Source organism: Lissotriton helveticus, chromosome 7, assembly GCF_964261635.1.
Source record: "Lissotriton helveticus chromosome 7, aLisHel1.1, whole genome shotgun sequence".
Taxonomy (NCBI): domain Eukaryota; kingdom Metazoa; phylum Chordata; class Amphibia; order Caudata; family Salamandridae; genus Lissotriton; species Lissotriton helveticus.
The window spans coordinates 1,892,711,883-1,892,721,923 of NC_136068.1; the positions used below are offsets into that span (position 1 = coordinate 1,892,711,883).

Genomic DNA, 10,041 nt, shown 5'->3' on the forward strand with positions numbered 1-10,041 from the left:
AGTCTGTTTTATTTTGGTGTTGAGACTCTGCCTGTGATCAAGGACTATTTGTCTGAAACACATACGACATAGAGATTTAACTTGGAATCTGGTGTTTGCATGGCAGCCTGATAAAGATCTGATGGTGAGTGCGTCCTATGTCAAGGACAGTGTGGAACTTTAATATATATATTTAATTTTATTTTTAATGACTATTTCTACAGTATTGTCTTTTGCTGTTTGCCGTGCACTTTTATGACTCACTGTTGCGGAACAAAGCATAACTTGACGTGACTTGACTTGAAATGCGTCAGATAACCAATGAATGTAACACTATGCCGATGTAACTGTGATGAAAAGTCAATCTAACAAAATCAATAAAATACATTTTAAAGATGCTTGGCTTAGTAAGATCTAGAAGGTTTAGAAATGCTGGGGAAAAAGAGATAATATGTCTACAGATGTTTTGAATACCTTTATTAATGAAAAGAAGAGATATCCTACTTCACAAATATAATAGAAAGGTTTCGTATATGCAAATACATAGACTTCTTAATTCATATTGTCGGAGAGAGGCTGGGTGAGTGTCTAAACTGTGTACAGCAAAACCTGTATTGAGTGTTGGAAACATTTTGATTGTACTGGGTTCAGAAAAAAGGAAATGTTCTGCATTTAATCATGCAATGTTATTACACTAATTCAAAAACAATAGGCCCATCTAATATTAGGTTTTACAAATCTTGCTTTTGATATGAGATTTTTCTTGGCCATATAAAGCACATCTCATTATCTACATTGTTTGTCAGTACAGGTCTTGCATTTTACTTGACGAAAAGAGTAAACATGCGTTCAATATGCTGCTGTTAGATTTTGTTGTAGAATGTATCTCTTTTCATGTTTGATTTGATGTGATGACAGATATTCTACTTTACAGCGCATTCTGGGGCAATTCTGAGGAAAGTAACACATTTATTGCTAACACTTATTTGAACGTACTTAATTGTGAATGGAAGTTAAAACTGTGGTATGGTATGGCCATATGGAGTGTGTTCACCTAAACATCAAAAGAATTTGAACTAGAGGAACAGACGTCAATTCTAAAACAGATAACTGTCTAAATTCCAAGAACGATGTAACCAGTTCTTTATGTCTGGTTTAAGTTCTCATGCCTTTTATTAGTCAAAAAGAGAAGTATACAGTTACAACATCAAATAGCCTGTGCTTTCTAGACAACATCCAAAGGCAATACACAATACCATCTTTGTACTTTTTCTGTTGTTACAGTACTCTATTGTATCTTTGTATTTATTTTTGTTAAAATTTGTTAAAATGTAAAAAAAAAAACAATTTTGGAAGTATAAATTGCTGCACCAACCACCATATCTGTTACAGACAAAAGAGAAAGATGGTTATGCTTAGTTTGGGACAACTATTCCTTCATCAAAGTGTGCGGGTTTCCCGCCCCTGCAGGCAATGACAATTTTTCTGGTGGTGGCACTGCCCTTGTAGTCACAGGGATGCACAGATGGATTGCCTTTGTTCTTGCAGGTCGTGACACTGAAAGGCTGAAGACTGACTCTCAGTTCCTTGCTACCTTTATAAGGTGTACCAGCTTTGTCGCAGATGGCTTGCATTTGTGTTGTGGTGGCATGGACAAAGGAGTTGGTTTCTTTGCATTTCGTCTTTGAAGAATCCTGGTTGGTCATACACCTCAGGTGCATCATTTTATTGCAATAGTCACTACCGGAAGTCTTTGGATTGTCATAATGTTGTCTAAGGAACTGTTGGTAAGCATTCTCTCCGGCAGGTGGTTTGCAGTGTTGGTAGGCGTAAGTGACAGAAGCCACCAGCAGCAGCAGGACCGGTAAGTGTAGTGGTAGCAGAAACATGTCAGTGACAGCTAACCTGGATCTTACACTAAAAAGAGGGGAGAAGCAACATTAGAAATGGTATACACACCATTCATTAAAATAGAAATTTCATAATTTCAAAACCTCAAAAGTATTGTAACAGCCAAGCGGCTAGCATGGTCAAATATATTTGCATTAGCCAGTCCAAAATAATGTTTGAATATTTAATTGAGGCGCATCAAAGCAACTGATCTTTCCTAAGAATGGTGGAGGAACGTTCACCTACTGTATTTGATCATATTTCTTTTCATTGTCTCAGTTATATTGTCACTTACATCTTTATGCTCTATGCCAGTGTTTCCCAAACTGTGGTCCGCAGACCCCCAGGGGTCCGTGACACATTCCCAAGGGGTCCGCAGGCAGCAGTTTTAAAAGCACTTGAAAGTATCTTGTATAATTAGCAGTTTTCAAACAACAATAAAAGTGTCAAGATAACACCAGTGATTAATGTGCCTGCTGTAGAGAGATGAGAGTTTTGTCAAGTGGCAGCTTTGAATTATCTAATGTAGCACAGAGGGTTAATATGCCTATTGCAAAGAACATGTATAACGCATTTTAAAAAACAGAGATTATTTTGGTACTGTGCAGTTCATAAGTGACAACTGTAATCAAGCACAGTGACCTATACACTGTCATCAAAGAGCTGCTTGCAAACTGCAAGGTACAAGTTAGTGACATGTTTTCCCAGTCTTTCATTATCCTGATACTGCTAAAAAGGTTTATTTGGGTGGAAATGCATTTTTATTGTTAAAGTCAATGCTAACCACTGTGTTATGTTCTGAATCCTGAGTGTGTGCTTTTCCAGACCAAGCACTATTTTAAAAATGCCTACCAGTATGAATGACGTGAATTCTACACCTTGTAGGCCCCTTTGCCTTCCGTGACATTTCTATACACTGATTTACATGTATGATTCACTGTATCTATATGTGTGTGATGTAAAGTGCTCTCTCTGGTATGAGAGATGCTATAAAAAAATGTAATACATGTGAAACAGGGGCTATGGAGAGAAGAGAGGTACTGTTGGAGGGTGATAGTGGGGGAATCATTGAAGAACCCCAAAAAAGATTGTCGTATTCTGGTGCATAGTAAGGACTAAATTTACTATTCTTTCAAAGCTAATACAATTCAATATGTAATGATAACTGTGTTGTAGACTGCACCATTGTTTCCTAAATGTTTTTGGGGGGAGCATCCCAAAGCCCCCTTTGTAGTGGCCAGGCTCACTCACTGCACTTGGTGGGCACCCCATGGGGACTGGTCTGAAATCATTTGCCAGGGCTGCTTTGGGTTTCCAGTCTCGCCCTGGCAGGAGCAGGAGCCTCATACTGCGAAATAAAACCAACCATTTAAAAGTTAGTCATTGAGATGCGGCACCAACCTTCCCATTAATTTTCTTCATTTTTCCAAATTCTTTCAATATAAAATACAACAGAAGTGGCAGAGAGATTCGTTAGCCTCCTTGGCTTAACGACACGCTCCGCCACTTCAGAAACGCGGGGCTGCACCTATATTTACAAGAATATGATGCAGCCCTGTGTTTCCCCTGCGCTCGTCCTAAACTTAACTTTGTGGCACCAATGCAGGCACCCTTGCACCATAGTGCAAGGGAGTCTGCGTTCAGGGAAATATTGTTTATGTACAGTAATGTTGCCCTTCCTGCACATAAACATTTTTTAAATGCCGTTCGGTCACTTCTATATGTTTTGCTTAATGCAGCGCACATGGAAGTTACAAAATGTAACTTTTTTAAAAGATTGTTGATGTGCAAGAAGGTTCACCTTCCTGAACATAAACAATCAAAGGAGTTTGCAAAAACGAGGAGAATATAAGCATTTCCACTTGTTTCGCCAAGTTAAGACAAGGTTTCCCTGGTCTTAATTTTGACACTGCCTCCCATTTATGCTGCCCTTGTTAATAGTGTCAAAATTAATGGGTGTTGCAGTGGAACGCCCACCGCAACACCCACTGCCCACCCCTTTCACGCTGAACATTGGGTGAAATGGGGTGTTATTTACAAGCCAGCTGCCTTGTAAATAAAGCGAAGCCCCTATCACCATGGGAACGTCGCAAAAAGTGACGTTCTTATGGTGATAGAGGCTTGTAAATATGCCCCTAAAATACTTACTAATTTGAGTATTTGTTTTGTGTGCACACGTGTGTTTATTTTTTTTAATTACTGTTCTAATGTTTGAACTTTAAATCTTACAAATTGCTTGGGGGTCCCCACCTTCCAGTGGTGACTCAATGGGGGTCCGCAGGAGTCAAAAGTTTGGGAACCACTGCTCTATGCCATCAAGTGCAGATCTCAAGATGTTGGCCACATGCTTAACTTGCAAACTGGTGAGTGTCTTTCAGAAGGCATGAAAAATATGTGAACTTAACTTTTGGAACTTCGCAGCTTATTCACAAGCCCCTTGCACTGCCAGTACATCACTTTTCATGACGCTCTGACAGCCAGAGTGCAGAAGTATATCCACGAACCCAGGCAAAGCCACCCTGCATTGCTTTTCATGGCCTCGTAGATATGGTGTAAGGCAACGCAGCGCAAGTTGCTGTGTTGCTTTACACTGCATCAGGGAGGAGTTCTTTGAACATTGTGGTGGGTGTTCCCCTGCAACACCCATGGTTTATAACGCATGCCCAGATTTACAAGGATATGTAAAGTTGGTGATGCATCAAAACTGTATGCCTCCCCAAAGCAGGTGTAACGAGGTGAAATATCTGTATTTCTCTTCATTTGTTCCTCTTTCAATGTCAGCTGCATTCTACAGCACACAAAAAAAGAGGAAAACACCCCTATGGATTGTTTTTATGCAGGAAGATATCCGTTCCTGCACAAAAATATACTACCTACACGCAGGCACCATTGGATAATGACATAAGGGTGCCTTCATTGATGCGAGGCAGCCAATTGTCTGTCGGCATTGGGGAAAGGACAGGAATTTGAATTTGAATTTAATTTGAATTTAAAAACATTTGTACAGCGCACGCATACCCAACGGTTTCATGGCGCTAGTGAAAGATCAGTGGATGGCAGCGGCGACGGATTTAGGGGAAGGCTTGGGTGAACAGAAAAGTTTTAAGATTTTTACGGAACAGGGAGTACGAGAGGGAGGTGCGTAGAGCGATTGGGAGGGAGTTCCAAAACGTTGGGGCCAGGACAGCGAATCTCACTCCGCCCGACCTCTGCTTTTTAAAGCGAGGGATGGTAAGAAGGGCCAAGTGAGCCGAGCGGAGTTCTCTGCCTGGACAGTAAGGTTTGATAAGAGAGCAGATGAATTTAGGAGCAGTGCCCGCTCTGGCTTGATAGGTAAGACAGCCGAGCTTAAACAGGGCGCGCTCTCTTATCGGGAGCCAGTGCAGGGTCTTGAGTAAAGGGGTGACCCGATGATATCTGGGAAGGCCATGGATCAGACGGGCCGCCTGGTTCTGCACCAGTTGCAGACGGTGGATCATATATGCAGGGGCTCCGTTATAGACTATGTTGCCATAGTCTATCCGAGATAACACCATGGCCATCATGATGATTTTTAGAGCAGGGGGGGAAAAGAAGCGGGAAACCTTCCTAATCACTCTAAGGGAAAAGAAGGATGAGGAGACCACAGAGTTAACTTGTGGGAGAACCGAAAGCTGGGGATTAAGAAAGATACCCAAAGTCTTCACTTCAGGAACCGGGAGTGGAGGGACACCAAGGGAAGGGGGCCAAAAGGAGGGAGACCAGGGACTGCAGCCACCTCCGGTCAAGACCAGTTCAGTCTTGTCCGGATTGAGTTTGAGGTGGCTGCAGTTCATCCAATCTTGAATAAGGGTCATGGTGGTTTGAACATTCAGAGCGGATGAAGATGAATGGGATAGATTGAAGATTAACTGGAGATCATCCGCATAATTAAATACGGTGACCTCCAGTTGCTGTAACATAAAAATGAGAGGGAAGATATAAAGGTTAAACAAAAGAGGGGAAAGTGATGAGCCTTGGGGGACCCCGCACTCTACCTTGCGGGTGGCTGCTGCAAAATCAGCCAGATGGACACTCTGTGTTCTCTCAGCCAGGAAGGACTGCAGCCAACGGAAGGCTAGGCCCTCAACCCCCGCCGCCCTGACACGGTTAAGAAGAATGGTGTGGTTCACCGTGTCAAAAGCGGCGGATAGGTCAAGGAGAATCAGAGCTTGCGGACGGTTGATGTCGATTCCGTCACGCAGCTTGTCCATAACTGAAATGACCACCTTTTCGGTAGAGTGCAGGGGGCGGAAACCAGCTTGACAGGGGGAAAGGCAGTGATTTGTCTCAATGTGAGTACTCAGCGTGGAAGTGATGTGGGTTTCGAGTACCTTAGCAAGGTAGGGGAGGAGTGAAATAGGACGGTAATTGGAAGCAGAGAGGGGATCGGCGTCCAGCTTTTTCAGAATAGGGATGACAACCGCAGATTTATGTGAAATAGGAACGTGACCATGAATAAGGGAGTCATTGAGGAGGGTCAGGGGAGGGGTGAGGCAGACTGAATATATTTCCCTGAGTATGTTAGCGGGGGCAAAATCCTGAGGCGAGCCTGATTTGACCCGTTGAAGCAGGGGAACGAGGGTATCAGTGGTAAGGAGTGGGAAGTTGGACAATTTAGCAGAGGGGGGGGGGGGAAGGGTCCATGAAAGTGGGGGAGGGGAGGGGAATGTTATGTTTAATCTTTTTAACTTTATCTATAAAAAACTCATTGAGCGAGTCACAGAGGAGTTGGGACGGGGGAGTGGTGGACGTGACTCTGGTGGAGGAGGCAAGCTCGTGAACAGTGGAGAAAATTTCTTTCGATTGAGACTCCGCAACCAATATCCGGTGGGTGTAATATTCAGCCTTAGCTTCCAGAATGGTCTTTTTATAGGTATGCAGAGTGGCCAAATAGATGGTTTTTAAGGCAGGATCGTAAGTTCTACGCCAGACTCTTTCAGCCCTTCTAGCAGCAAGTTTTTCTCTTTCAGATCGGGGGTGAACCAGCGGTTGGCTGCATGGGCCCGTTTTACTGAAAGGCGCCTGAAGGGGGCGAGTTCATCTCCAGCCCTCGTGAGCCAGTTGTTAATCGCGGCAAGTTGAAGGCCAGCTGTCAGGCCAGTAAGGACCGGGCAAGTCGTGGCCAGGGCCGAGCAGAGGGAGGGCATACTGACCTTGCCCCATTTCCGAACCCAGGTATTTTTAGGAAGGGGGGGCTTGATCGGGAGTGATAGACCAAGGGAGAAGGTGATAGTGAAATGATCTGACCAAGGGCAGGGTGAAATGATGGGCGAAGTGGATGGAATGTTTAATGTCCAAATTTGGTCTAACGTGTGGCCACGTTGGTGGGTGGGACTGTGGATGAGCTGTACAAAATTCAAATTTTCCATGAGGCTAGTGAATTCCTTGGACTGGGGGCTTTCGGCCGGGTCGGAGGGCCAGAAATTAAGGTCCCCAAGGACAAGTACAGAGGAGTAATTTACTACCAGAGTGGCCAGCAGAGTCTGAATCTCAGGAAGGAACGAGGGAGTAGGCTGGGGGGGCGGTATATGAGGACAAAAGTAAAAGGGGCTTGCTGGGAGGTTGAACGAGCTACAAGAAGGTCAACGTCAGCGATGGGGGGGAGGGGAGGATATGAAAGGTGATGTCCGTGCGGGCTATTAGCGCCACTCCACCTCCCCGTTTGCCGTCAGAGCGATCCGCACGAATGGCGGAATAAGTAGATGGCAAGGCGGCAAGCACATTGGGGAGGGAGTCGGTCTTGAACCGGTCTTGAACCAGGAATGCGCCATATAACCATAAATTCAGAGCATACCTGCCTTTCCATTTTGATGCAGGGCAGCTCAGCAAGAAGACTTGCTGTGCTGCCCTATGCCAACAACTAGTAAATTAGCCCCTTATTTTTTAAAGGACAGTCCCCAGCATAAGGCGTGACTAAGCAATGAATACATTTTCCCTCCAAGATTGTTTGTGGTAAATAAAGAATTATCCTGCCTGCTGCACTTAGGATTCTTCACAAGATGACTTTCTATTTTATCACATATGTTGCTTCGGAGGTTGATCAGCATCATCATCATCAGTGTTATTTAATAAAGGAAGATTGCACTTAAAATACATGTTTTTTAAAGAAAATATTCTACTCTTTGTTGTCTATACAGATAGATCTCTGGTTACCGTCAACGCTTCACCTTCACGTAGACGAATATTAAAGATCGCTATTTTTGAAAATCATAATTTGCATGCACAATGAACTGTATGCACTCTTCACTTATATCCAGAAACTTTGTGAGCTGTACATACATGTTATATTCAGTGGCGGCTCCTCTATACGGGCGTTTGGCGCCGCCCCCCTGCTTTCTCGCCGTGCGAGAAGGCAGAAACATAAATGGTAATAACTACCATTTGTTTCTGCCTTCTCGCACGGCGAGAAAGCTGAAGTTCCTGGTTGGGGGTGAGCTGTGTTTCTCGAGGGCGCTGTTGTTCATACTGCCTGTTTGGGCAGCCTGAGGCCGCCCACTCTCCCTGTTCTCTCTGTATGCTGCAGCATACAGAGAAAAAACTACCCAGGTGGGGCAGCGGCCTCACTAATCCTAACGCTGCCATTGATTGCAGCGTTGTGATTGGTGGAGGGGAGGGAGGCTGCCTGCAGCCTTCCTGGTGACGAGTCGGGAGTTTCGGGAAAAGCGGGATGGTAAGTTTAACTATTTTATATATATTTTTTCCCTTCAACACCTCCCGCCTCCCCCCATCCCCTCCACGGCGACCCCATTTTAACCCCCCCGCAATGCCAGACGCGATAATTGTGGTGCAGAGGGACGCTCTCACCCCTGCCTCTTTTACACCGATGATAGCTGCGCCCTTGTAAGCTCTGGACAGAAAAAGGTTTTATACCCTTCCAGAAAGAAATTATTCTGCCCTTCCCACATTTCTTAAATGCAGATCATATTGAAGGACATTACTTCATACAAGGACGAGGCAACTTTCTCGGTCAGTTCTCACTACCAAGGCAGCACATCTCTCTTGCTCTGCTGAATCATAGAGTTTGATTTTGCGCATTGCCTTGGTGATTAATTAAGATGAAATGTTCAGGCTATAAATCTCGGGAAGAGCATCCAATTATTTTCTTGGATGCAACATGACTAAAAAAAAGGACAATCATTACCTCCCTGTACAGCCATTTTTCAGGATCTTCAAAGTATTTTCACTATGTAATTTAATCTTGTTCGCTTGGTTGCAGTAAAAAAGAGCATAGAGTTTGTGTTCTGTATGTGTGGGTGATCCTTTGCAAATACAAGTATAACCTAAAGAGTGGGGTACACATCAAAGTCTCTTTTTTCTTCACTTCTTTTTATTTGTTGGGAGGGTGCAACTCGTAGCTTAGATAAAAGGACAGGAGCCTTAATAAGATTTACTTTCCCACCATTGGTCTCTAAGCAGAGTGGGGGTTGATGGTCAGTTATTTGCTAAGAGGGCACTTTGTGGGGTCCTGCAGCCTATCAAGTGATTTTGCAGGCAAAGTTGTTTCCCATTCATAGGGAAACAGGTTGCTTTCAGTCCCAGGACACAAATGAACCTCCAGATTAATATGTTTATTGGACACCTAAAAATGCAAATATTAGACATTGTCTCCGAATGGATAGATAATGCAGATTATTCACTATTGTTGTTTCCAGTCTTCCTCTTCCTTGCCACAGCCTTTAGATCTCTCCCACTGTCTTGTAATTTTGCCTTATCACCCAGTGTATATATTTTCCAATATATCAATATAACAGAGTAGTGGCGGTATAGCAATCCCTCTGTATTTCGGTTGCTAAAAATTTTGTGCCCATTTGATGAATATCCACAAAACCTTCCAGACCTATTCCTCTTTCAACATTGGCTGAGTATGAAATGTTTCACATACATCAGTCAAGGGGGTGCGAAAAAAAATGAGGGGCCCAAAAAGCATATTAGCACAAATGCATTTCCTACCGAATTTTTACTCACTAGTAGCACAAAAATGACTGGACGGATTTGAACGAAATTTGGTAGGAATACACAATATGGAGTGCAGATGATACTTTTGGGTATTACAGGTAAACAGGGTAAGTATGTTTAAGTTATAAGACATTTTAACCTAGTTATAAGTGCTTTCACGATACTTTCGTAAAATTTTGCAGTACCACGGTGCAT

At 43.6% G+C, this 10,041-nt stretch overlaps 1 long non-coding RNA gene across 1 annotated transcript in view; it reads right to left on the reverse strand.

The window, feature by feature from the left end:
- Positions 1–439: 439 nt before the first annotated feature.
- The window catches only part of LOC144770856 (uncharacterized), a 32,328-nt gene continuing 22,726 nt past the window's right edge, over positions 440–10,041 (reverse strand). The window contains exon 2 of the long non-coding RNA XR_013599054.1: positions 440–1,896. This is a non-coding gene — a long non-coding RNA (uncharacterized LOC144770856). The remainder of the gene's footprint in view (positions 1,897–10,041) is intronic.